Raw genomic sequence first — 10275 nt, 5'->3', positions numbered from 1 at the left:
GAAACTCAAAGATCAAGCCCTTGTTCAGCTGCCGTTTGAGGTCTTTCTGTGTGACTGCGGCCGCTAGGTGGCCGTACTGTTTTTGAGTGAGCACGAGCCCACGAAAGATCCCGGCCAAGTAGAGGCTCACAGCTTCGCTGTAAAAATGGAGCTGGGCAGGCCATTTAGAATGTAAGTCAGATGACCGGTGGACCATTAGAGTTACAGAATGGGGGCCAAAGGAAGGTTAACGCAGTCGAAGATAGCAGTAAATTAGGCGGGGCGATGAAAATAATAAGCTTACAGGCGCAAGTAGGAATCAGCTAAGGCTCCACAGGGAGTAATTGGAGACCGCTGGGGGAGGCCTTCGTGCTGCAGTGGACTTAAACATATGGTGATGGTGGCGGTGGTGGTGGGGTGGCGACGGTGGTGGTCGTGCAACCAACGGTGGTCAGACCCGCACCTCCATCAGTTGCACTTCGCTTCTCGAAGAAGCCGGACGTGTGTCGAGTGAGCACCTGAACGACACTTTGCAATGCGGTGAAAGCGGTTTAAACCATGAATCTGGGACTTCAAGGAGGTACGATGTAATGCTAACGCATTTCTCTAGCATTTACCGCTAAATCGCCCCGGTTCTTTTTATTTGGTGTGAGCGCAGAAAAAAAATTGCAGCAGAAGTGCTAGCGCACCGCAAACACTTGAAATTGATGTTCTTTAGTGTGTTTCGAAATATAGGGCTGAGATATTTGCGGTAAGTACGTCAAAAACTTGTCAAATAATAATTGCGAACTGAATTATTAGGTGCAATGAAAAAATATACACAGAGTGCTTCTTCAGGTTATTGCTAACAACTTATACATACATACATACATACATACATACATACATACATACATACATACATACATACATACATACATACATACATACATACATACATACATACATACATACATACATACATACATACATACATACATACATACATACATACATACATACATACATACATACATACATACATACATACATACATACATACTTTTGGTGTCATCCCAACAGAAGACCTCGCTTAAAAGAAAATAATTCATGATACTTGTGGCACCCTATATACTGTATGCCATGACCACTGTCTTAGATTCTCTATACTTCGTAATAAGCTCTAGCATTACCAGTCAAAAATTTGTGTGCGGAGTTGCACCGCAGAGTTGCAAAATAATGCTTGGCAGAGTCGCTCTGGGCAGCTTATATCCCTGAAAACGTTTATCCTGGGGAAATGAAGTTGCCTTGACCTGTTCACTTGGCATCAACTACCCGTGAGAGGACAGGGACCGTATCGGTATTTTTTCAGTCCCTGTATGTTAGCGCTCTAATGCCACCCACAACCTCGCTACAATGACTTAAACGCAGGCTTCGTCAGAGAGCCCGAGCAATGCAGTTTCTGCAGCAAAGTATTTTGTTGTTGTTGTTCAGAGACCATCCCTGCGAGTGCTAAATGTCGCTCGGAGTAACGTCTGACAAGACGGCGACTCGTGTATCGCCCCGAGGACACACGCACGCGTAGAGGGCTCCATATTATTGGCCTCCGCGGACGACCCTCCTCCCTGTAGCCGTCGTCATCAAGGCGACACTAGCTCGGTCGTCGGCTGAGTGACTGCTGCACGCGGACCAAAAGGGGACATCGTTCGCGCCTGCCGCCGGCTTTTATTTCCTTATTTTCACGTCGCCGACGCCTCTATTGTGGCTGCCATTGTGCGACGCTTTTTTTTTTTTTTCCGGGCCGCCTCCTCGCCGTAACGGCGCGTAATGAGGAAGCGACGCGAGACGGGGCGGGACGCGTGCGCAGTCGACGACGTCTATTCCAACATGGCGGCCGCCTGAGGTGAGAGCAGACGACTTCAAAGGCGCGCCAGATTGTGAGCTCTTTAAGCGCTCTCACGTGCAGTTCGTTGGTTCCCCGTGCCAGTTTTATTTCTGTGCCAGTTTTATTTTTTATTTTTGTGTTTGTGTGTGCTGGTTTTCCGTCCACGCTCGCGCTGGTGCCTTAAGCCATCTGGAGACGTGACAGGCGCAGAGATACAATAATTGAGGTAAGTGAGAACTTAATTCCGCGTATTCGTGTCACGCTCGATTACGCTCGGGTAGAGCTTTGTGTCTTTCCTTGAAAGGAGTGCTTGTTGGCTTATAGTTGCCGCTTTATGGTTATGTGTAATGGACTCGCGCAGCGGTACCATCAAGGAGAGAGCCTATACTGTACAGAAGCCACCGCCAATTGTTATCTTCCTTTGCGTTCCTAGTCTTAAAGAAAAGTAATACTGATAAAGAAAATTTGACGTAAGCACGCTGCGCGCATTGAGAGCGCGATGCGGCAGAGCGATAAGGAAAAGCCTGAAAACGTGATTGTGTGTGCGTGCATGTGTGCGCGTGCGGAACTTTGAGCGCGTGAACTGCACGAGGTCGCGACAAGCTTCGTACTGCACGTCCCTTTCGCTCGTCAGGCCGGGTTAGGCTTGACACTGACAAAGGTCCTCGGAGCGTGAAGAATCAGTCAACCTTGGTGCTTAGATGGAAGCACGCCTAATGAGTTCCGCTACTTGTCTTGAGCTAGCAGTTCCTACACGTCGTCCGTACGTATCTGCTGCATCTATCTCGCCGGCGTGCGCCGAAGCGCTGGGATTTACGTGCGCGATGAGGACGTGCTTACGCTGTCGCTGAGACATCGTCCGGCGCCTTTCAATATTCGCTTCCGTGACGAGGACGGCACATGCGCAGAAAGACTCAATAAATAGGCTTCGTCGAGCAATCTTGTGTAACAAGGGGCCCGATGTGTGCGCAGTGGGATCGCTGTATACGGCTAATGACTGCAGCTAGCGAGGTGTGCGCATCTATACGCATCGCACGCTTCATGCGGAGAATGTGGACTCGACTACGGCCGGCGGCCAAAGTTGTCTTTTCTCTTACTTTCCTTTCCCATTTTGTTTAATCAAATTATAATGTTTAGGGCAAACATAACCCTTCATAATGCTTAATTGTACAGATTCCTTGAAACCAGTTAATTTCCTCAATACTTTATTTGGCTTCAATGCCAGGTGGTTTCATATGGTCGTCGTGCACAAAGACTCGAGCCACTCGTTATCGCTCAGTGTGTGTGTGAGTATGTATGTACGTATGTATGTATGTATGTATGTATGTATGTATGTATGTATGTATGTATGTATGTATGTATGTATGTATGTATGTATGTATGTATGTATGTATGTATGTATGTATGTATGTATGTATGTATGTCGACCAATGCAACGTTGAGGCTGCGTCTGCATCAGGTCACGCATGGGATTGACGCCATGTAAGTTGTGCGCTCGGAGAAATGGTTTTTCTCCGGTTAAAGCGAATGCGGCCGAGATTCGGAGTCATCTTCAACGACCGGAATTGCCTTTCGCCTCTGCCAGGTCGCTTTGTGTGCAATTTTGTGCCAGTCAGCCAGTCGTGTGGAGCCCCGTCACACTATTTTACACGCACGTTGGAAACGCTTCGACAGCATCGTTCGCGTCCGCAATTTCGAATTCAGATTCATTGGCGCCTTCCATTTGCTCGCTCTCTTCCCCCGGCCTGCCTGCCAACTCGGTCTGCCCCCAAGCCATCAACTTTCAGCGACGCTGCTATTCACGTTTGTGCATATTTGCTAGTTCCCTGACTGGCCGCCTCTCATGCATACAGCACAAATAATGCGTATTTCACATAACTTCCTCCAATGGCAAAGAAATAAAGATAGTGCAATTTCGTGTGTGCATGACGCGAAGATGTGTCGGCAGCTGTCTCTAGCAACCATACTGTCGACAGCTGTCTCTAGAAAGCCACAACAGGCTACTATAGAAATAACTTGGTTAACTAGTTCGCTAACAGAGTGAATTAGATGATTCCTAATCGGATAAATAATTGGGAGATACATAATGCGTAAATATGCAACGTCAATAGCATGAGCAGTAAATTCTTAATTACGCGGCCTTGTCAGAGACAGGGGAAATTCTGCATTGTTTTCGTTTTTCCTTTCCCGACTCTGGTCAAAGCCCGCCAAATATAAGGAAAACACATTCACTATTGCACCGTGTTGCTCTTCTTGCAAAATGCTCGTTGACAAAAGAATCAGCGTTATATGTGCCGCATGCTCAGTGGCCGTCACCCCCTTTTAATGTTTGGGCTTTCCGATCATTACCATAGCATCGTATAGGGCACAGCGCTTACCCACCTCTGGCCAAATAGAAATCGTTTCCGTCGATGCGCTCGTCTCTGGCTTCGTCGGAAGCAACGCAAATGGATATCTGTGCGAGCGCCTCCATTGTGCGTCGAAGTATAAGCTCCACCAGTGTTTACGAGAGTGGCGAGTTCATCAATTAGGCACAGTGCAAGCTAAAAATAAGTAATTGTCTTCTGACTCGCTCAAGACAAGCGACAACAACGTGACGTTCATCTCACGTCCGTATACGTGGCACCTCCTGTGATTGATGCCCTGCTACTCGTTAATTTAACTGCGCCAGTGGCGGGGACATATGCGAAAATAATGCACGGTGTAAGCAAACTCCACTGGGTACGCTGCAGTAGCCTCCACCCCTGCCCAGGAAGACGCGTGTATTATGAAGCGTACGCGTTACACAGAGAGTGCATACCGTGCACTTTTCACCGTCGATTGCCTCACATGATCTTCCTTCCTCTTCACAACCTGCCTCTGTAGCTCCCCCAAAACCGCTTCCCCAGCGTAGAGTAGTAGGCCAGAGGCACTTCGCTCAGGCCCACCTCTCCATCTTTCGGCCATTAACATTCCATTCTCTCCCTTTTGTTCTTCCTCTATACTTAAATATGTTTCGAATCACGTGTCTTTAACTCAGAAAAACTATGGCAACGCACTTTTAGGTTATAACATGCTGCAGTCGTTCACCGACCGACCGACCAACCGACAGACAGACAGACATGATGATGATGATGATGATGCTTTATTGGCCTCCACTTCGAAACGGGACGTCGACAAATGGACACTTTGGTACCGGTCTTAGAATGTTAGGGGACTTACCAGTGTATTCAGAAATGCATCTTAAATTGAAGTCCATGCTTGACTTGATCTAAGTGACGCCTGCCGGGAACGCACCGAAGCAAACTCAATGAATGTTCTGGGCCCGTTCACGACGGGCGTCCTTTAGATGAAGTAAAGCTTGGACCAGAGGCGTGGCCGGGGGGGGGGTGAGTATTATGGGGCTTCAGCCCCCCCCCCCCCGCCCCCAAATATTTCGTGCTGTCATGCACCACTGACCAAAACAACCCCCGGCGCCGGAAATTATTCTGGATTTGTCTAGAATGTCCTTTTTTCGTGCTCGAAAAGACATTTCAGTGCGAACATTGCGAACTCGGGCTGGAATTTGTGGCAACGCCCATGCACCGGGCCACATGACGCAAGCAGCCCCGTGCGAGCCCAAAGTTTCAAGGGCGTTCTGAGGGCGAGCGGGCTCCTCGCGGCATCTCGCGGAGGCCGCGGAATCCACGGAGCGCATAGATTTCAATTCCGAATTTTTATGGGTATGAAGTTCTAATAAACTTTTGATGCGAAAGGTGCACCGACATTTCCAAAGTCATGCTTTAGACTTTCGATGCCAGAAGTTGTGGGTTTAATGTTGTAAACATTTGAATCCAAAGGTGCATTTACTTTTCTAAATTTGTACATCGGACCATACAATGAGACAAACCAACTCAACACACTATCAGACAAACTGATAAGCATGCAGCGTTGTGGTGGTTCATTTATGCCGTCATGTCACAGAAAAGAATGTCAACATTTTTGTCACCTGCGCCAAGGCATCCATGTCAAGACACTAAAGCCAGCAAAGGTAACTACGTTCTGATTTATTTTTGCACTTTGACTGTTATTCGCGAGCACATATTGAGCGTCTTCAATTTTCTTGTTCATGCTACCGCGGGCTGCCTGTCACGTGGTATTGAAGGCGACACCGCCGCGCCTGAGGAGCTGGGTTGAGCTCTAGTAATATGCTTCGCATAAAAAAATAAATTATGGGGTTTTACGTGCCAAAACCACTTTCTGATTCTGAGGCACGCCGTAGTGCAGGACTCCGGAAAGTTCGACCACCTGGGGTTCTTTAACGTGCTCCTCAATCTAAGTACACGGGTGTTTTCGCATTTCGGCCCCATCGAAATGCGGCCGCCTTGGCGGGATTCGATCCCGCGACCTTATACTCAGCAGCCTAACACCATAGCCACTGAGCAGCCACGGCGCGATCCCGAAATATTCTCTGGCTTGCCTGGTGAGGACGCTGAACACTGGCTCGACAACTGCGATCGTGTCAGCGAGTACAACAACTGGAACGAGACATCGAGGTTAAACAACGTGCCATATTACGTCTCTCAAGTAGCCAAAACATGGTTCCTGAATCACGAGAGAGACTTCCGTGATTGGTCGTCTTTCAGGGAGCAGCAACGGCGGATTTTTTGGCACACCCACGGTTCGTTCGAAAGTTGCGAAAAAGAGGCTGTCGGAGTGCGTCCAGCATTATGGCTAGTCGTACACCTCGTACAATGAGGACATCCTCACGCTTTGCCGCCGTGTCGACAGTGCCATGCCAGAAACTGACCGCATTCAACACCTTCTTAAGGGTAAAGGATCGACTGCCTTCAACGCACTCGCCACTAAAAACCCTTCGACGATGTCGGACGTCGTCTCCGTCTGTCAGCGCCTCGACGCCCTGCTATCAATCCGCTTGGAAACGAACTTTTCCAACAACCCCCTGACAAGCAGTATTGATCTCCGGTCTATCATTCGAGCCATAATTTATGAGGCATTGCAAGCGCATGGCTCACCCCCTTGCAGCAGCGCTCAAGTCAAACCAGCTTCTACTGCCCTGCGTGGCATTATTAGGAAGGAATTGGCCTCACTACAGAACACCCACCATGCCAACGCTTCTCCTTGCCCACAACCGGCTTCTTACACCAAGGTTGCTGCAATGCCAGCAGCACCGTCTGCAGTCACACCGCCTGCGCCTGTTCACGATCAACTGGCCCCTTTAGTCGCCCGAGGTCCGAACCCGCCTTACTACTCTGCCCGGCGTTCGTTGAGGCCTACCTGCTGTTACCGTGGCTTTCGAGGACATATCTCCCGGTTTCGCCGACGCCGCCAGCAAGATGGCCCCGTCTCTGGCCCCGTCAACGCTTCACCGTTCATTTGCGGCCAGTTTGTGTGTCGTCTTGACCAATGTCGTCGTCGCGCCCGTATGAACACTGAAGCAAGCCAAGACGATCGCAAACATCGGTATGATACCTCTCACCGCGTCGTCTCCTAACGCCCTCGTGACGATGTGCTCCTATGGAAGTCTGTACGAACATCCGGTTTATGGGAGAAGCTAGAGTCTCGATGTATTATTGGCCCCTACAATGTCACAGAGCAGACCTCGCCGGTGAACTATCGCGTTACACCTGTTAGTGCCCTAACTGACCGACGCTGTCGCGGAACAGAGATCATGCACGTTTCTCGCCTGAAGCCCTTTCATTTCCGTTCCACTGTCTAATGTGTAGGCTGGCCGCTTCCGTCCACGGGGGAAATTAGTGTGAGCATTTATGCGGACTTCATCTTCATCTGTACAAAGTCATCATCAATCATCGGCTCGTGTTCGTTTCTGCGTCGGCGCCATCTTTCCTTCTTGGAATAAAACGTCGTTTCGGACGGACGGACGGACGGACGGAAAAAACTTTAATGGAAAAAAGGACCTGCGAGGTTGCCAGCCCGGGCTCAGGCCACCCGGGCATTGTGTGCGGTGAGGCATAGCCTTTCCACCGCTGTTTCGACTGTGGTATATATATATATATATATATATATATATATATATATATATATATATATATATATATATATATATATGGGGGTGTTATGGTGTGTTATCGTCCCGGTGCGCCATTATTCGATTCGGCGAATCAACGGGCGCCCAAACGGTCGTAGTAATAGAAATCGACGAGCAAGACGGTTATTGCCGGCCACTCGGGCAAGCGGCCGATAAGTTTCGAAAGCAGGTTTAGGGATTGTCTTTATGTCGTCGGCGCGACCGTGACGCCCCCACAGCTTTTCGTAGGAACCCCTGTGTATTCTTTGCCCCGCGCGTGCAATGAGAAGCTTACTTAGAAGGCGGGGTGCGAATACGCCGAAGTATGTGGTGTCTGTGCAATACTGTGTCCACGAAGTACTTGCAGTGTATGTGGTGCCCCGGTGCAATCCCGTGTCCACGAATTGCGGTCAGTGTATGTGCGCCGACAGCGCCGTATGGTCGGCTGCCGTCGTTCCTCCTGTGTTTGTGAACGAACAATAGAGGCCCGCTACGGATTCAAGGGTGTGCGTGCGTGGTGCAATACGAGTGCGCGATCTCTAAGTGCAGGGAGCAATCACCCGTTCCCTCGTCCCTAATTAAAATGGGTGCGGCCAAGACCTTCGGAGGACCCGGGATCCAATTGGGTTAACTTTATCGGATCGTCATCGATATCTGCCGTTCCTCACCACACGGAACTAGGGTAAGGAGAAGTTGTTTAAACGCAGGTTTTAGACCGAGCTAGGCAGTCTAGAGTCTAGAAGCTGAGCCTACAATCAGCTGAAAAACGTCAAGGGGCTAGTGCCGTCCAGTATCGCTTGGGCCGCCTAGCCACGTCTGAACTGCGAGTTACTATTTGGAGTAAGAGACGGCAAACCAACGTCTGCAATGAAGCTCACGGAAGTTCCCCTCAAGCTTGCTCAACCTGCTCGAGGGACTCTAGGTTCAGACCTAGAGTCCCGGGAAACCCAGGCCAGCAATCGCATCCACCGCAACAAGATCGGGTTGCCAGCGTTCTTCGGGAAAGCTCTGCCGTCGACTCCACACTTTATGGACTTGCTGCTGCTGCCTGGCCATGCGTATGCCATCAGTTGTTTTCTTTTGAACTATGTTTAGTTGACCACCGTTACGTGTGTCTTCTGTAGTGCTAATTTCTATATTTACTGTTAATGTTCGTTGTATTTCTTTTGTATTCATCATTGATCTAGATTAAGTGAATCTGTGTTAGTGTTCATGTGTCTTTCGTGTTTCTTTTATTCTTTGTGACATTGTCACTCGATGAATATTTTTTTTTCTTTCTTTCTCCCGACTCTGACTCCTTCGCTGCGTTCGCTTGAGTACACAACAACCAACCGGCTTGTATACCCCGTCGACGACTTCGCGCCGGCGGCGAACGGAAGACAAGCCGTGGCAGTTTTGTATAAAGAAAAAACTCGCAGTACTTCCTTATATACATATGTCCCACAAACTAAACAGCGCAGGGCAACGCACTGGTGCTGCGGTGGATTTTTTTTTTTCACTCCGGAAAAACTAACAAAGCTTTGCAAGTTTGCTTCACAAGGCAGGCATGGCCATTGTACTGTGAAACACAAGAAGGGTTTAGTGCCCTGCATCACTGGCGTGGTGTATGTGATTCGTCTCTCTTGTGGAAAAAAGTACGTGGGAAAGACGGGGAAGGTGCTTAGGTGATCGCCTCAGAGAGCACCATAACAATGTGTACAACACGGTACAGGGCCATCTGGCTATTCATTGCCGCGACCGCAAGTGTAAGCCCTGCTTGGAAGAAAGCGAAGTGCCGGCTAAACATAGGTCACAGCTGACACGTGAAATCATTGAGGAAGATTTCATTAGGAAGTTCGATAGCTCAGGCGTCAGTTCTCCTTCGATTGCACTTTCATCTAAGAAAATAGCATATCTTGACAGGGTTTGAATGGCAAACATTGCGTGTGCCCTGTAGGTACGTGGCTGTCATTATCAGCCTTGCAAATGATGTTGCAAGTCTTTTTCCGATCATTCACGTATGGTAGCACCCTATATATTTGTTCCTTCATGGCTTCATGATTAAACTGTTGTAAGTCAGTGTGGTGTGCATGTCGCTCTATCGTGTCCTTTTTTTTTTTTTTGCTCTGTGTCCTTTTTCCTATTGGAAATTATCTTGGTAAATATGTTATATAATGCTGTGAGTAAGCTAATGGGCCTAATTTTTTTAATTCTTTAACGTCTCCTTGTTTGTGGATTAGTATAATGTTTGCATTCTTCCTGTTCCCTGGGATTCTTGGAAGTCGATAGACACTTCGTAAAGAGAGCCACTAGCTTTTCAAGCATTATGTATCTTCCATCTTTGATTAAATCGACTTTTATTCCATCTTTTCCTGCCACTTTTCCCCATTTCGTGTCTTGCAAGGCGCTTCTAACCTCATCAAGAATCTGTGCAACCTGTTCATTA

General features: G+C 48.5%; 1 protein-coding gene across 1 annotated transcript in view; it reads left to right on the top strand.

The window, feature by feature from the left end:
- The first annotated feature begins 1822 nt into the window (after nt 1–1822).
- LOC135921203 (sulfotransferase 1C2-like) overlaps nt 1823–10275 on the top strand; it is a 75733-nt gene continuing 67280 nt past the window's right edge. Inside the window, exon 1 of the mRNA XM_065455523.2 lies at nt 1823–2069. The gene's annotated coding sequence lies outside the window, so the exon portion shown is untranslated. The remainder of the gene's footprint in view (nt 2070–10275) is intronic.

This window comes from Dermacentor albipictus, chromosome 5 (assembly GCF_038994185.2).
Source record: "Dermacentor albipictus isolate Rhodes 1998 colony chromosome 5, USDA_Dalb.pri_finalv2, whole genome shotgun sequence".
Lineage (NCBI taxonomy): Eukaryota > Metazoa > Arthropoda > Arachnida > Ixodida > Ixodidae > Dermacentor > Dermacentor albipictus.
Note: the sequence above shows the minus strand (reverse complement) of the source record. Positions and strands in the feature narration are given on the sequence as shown.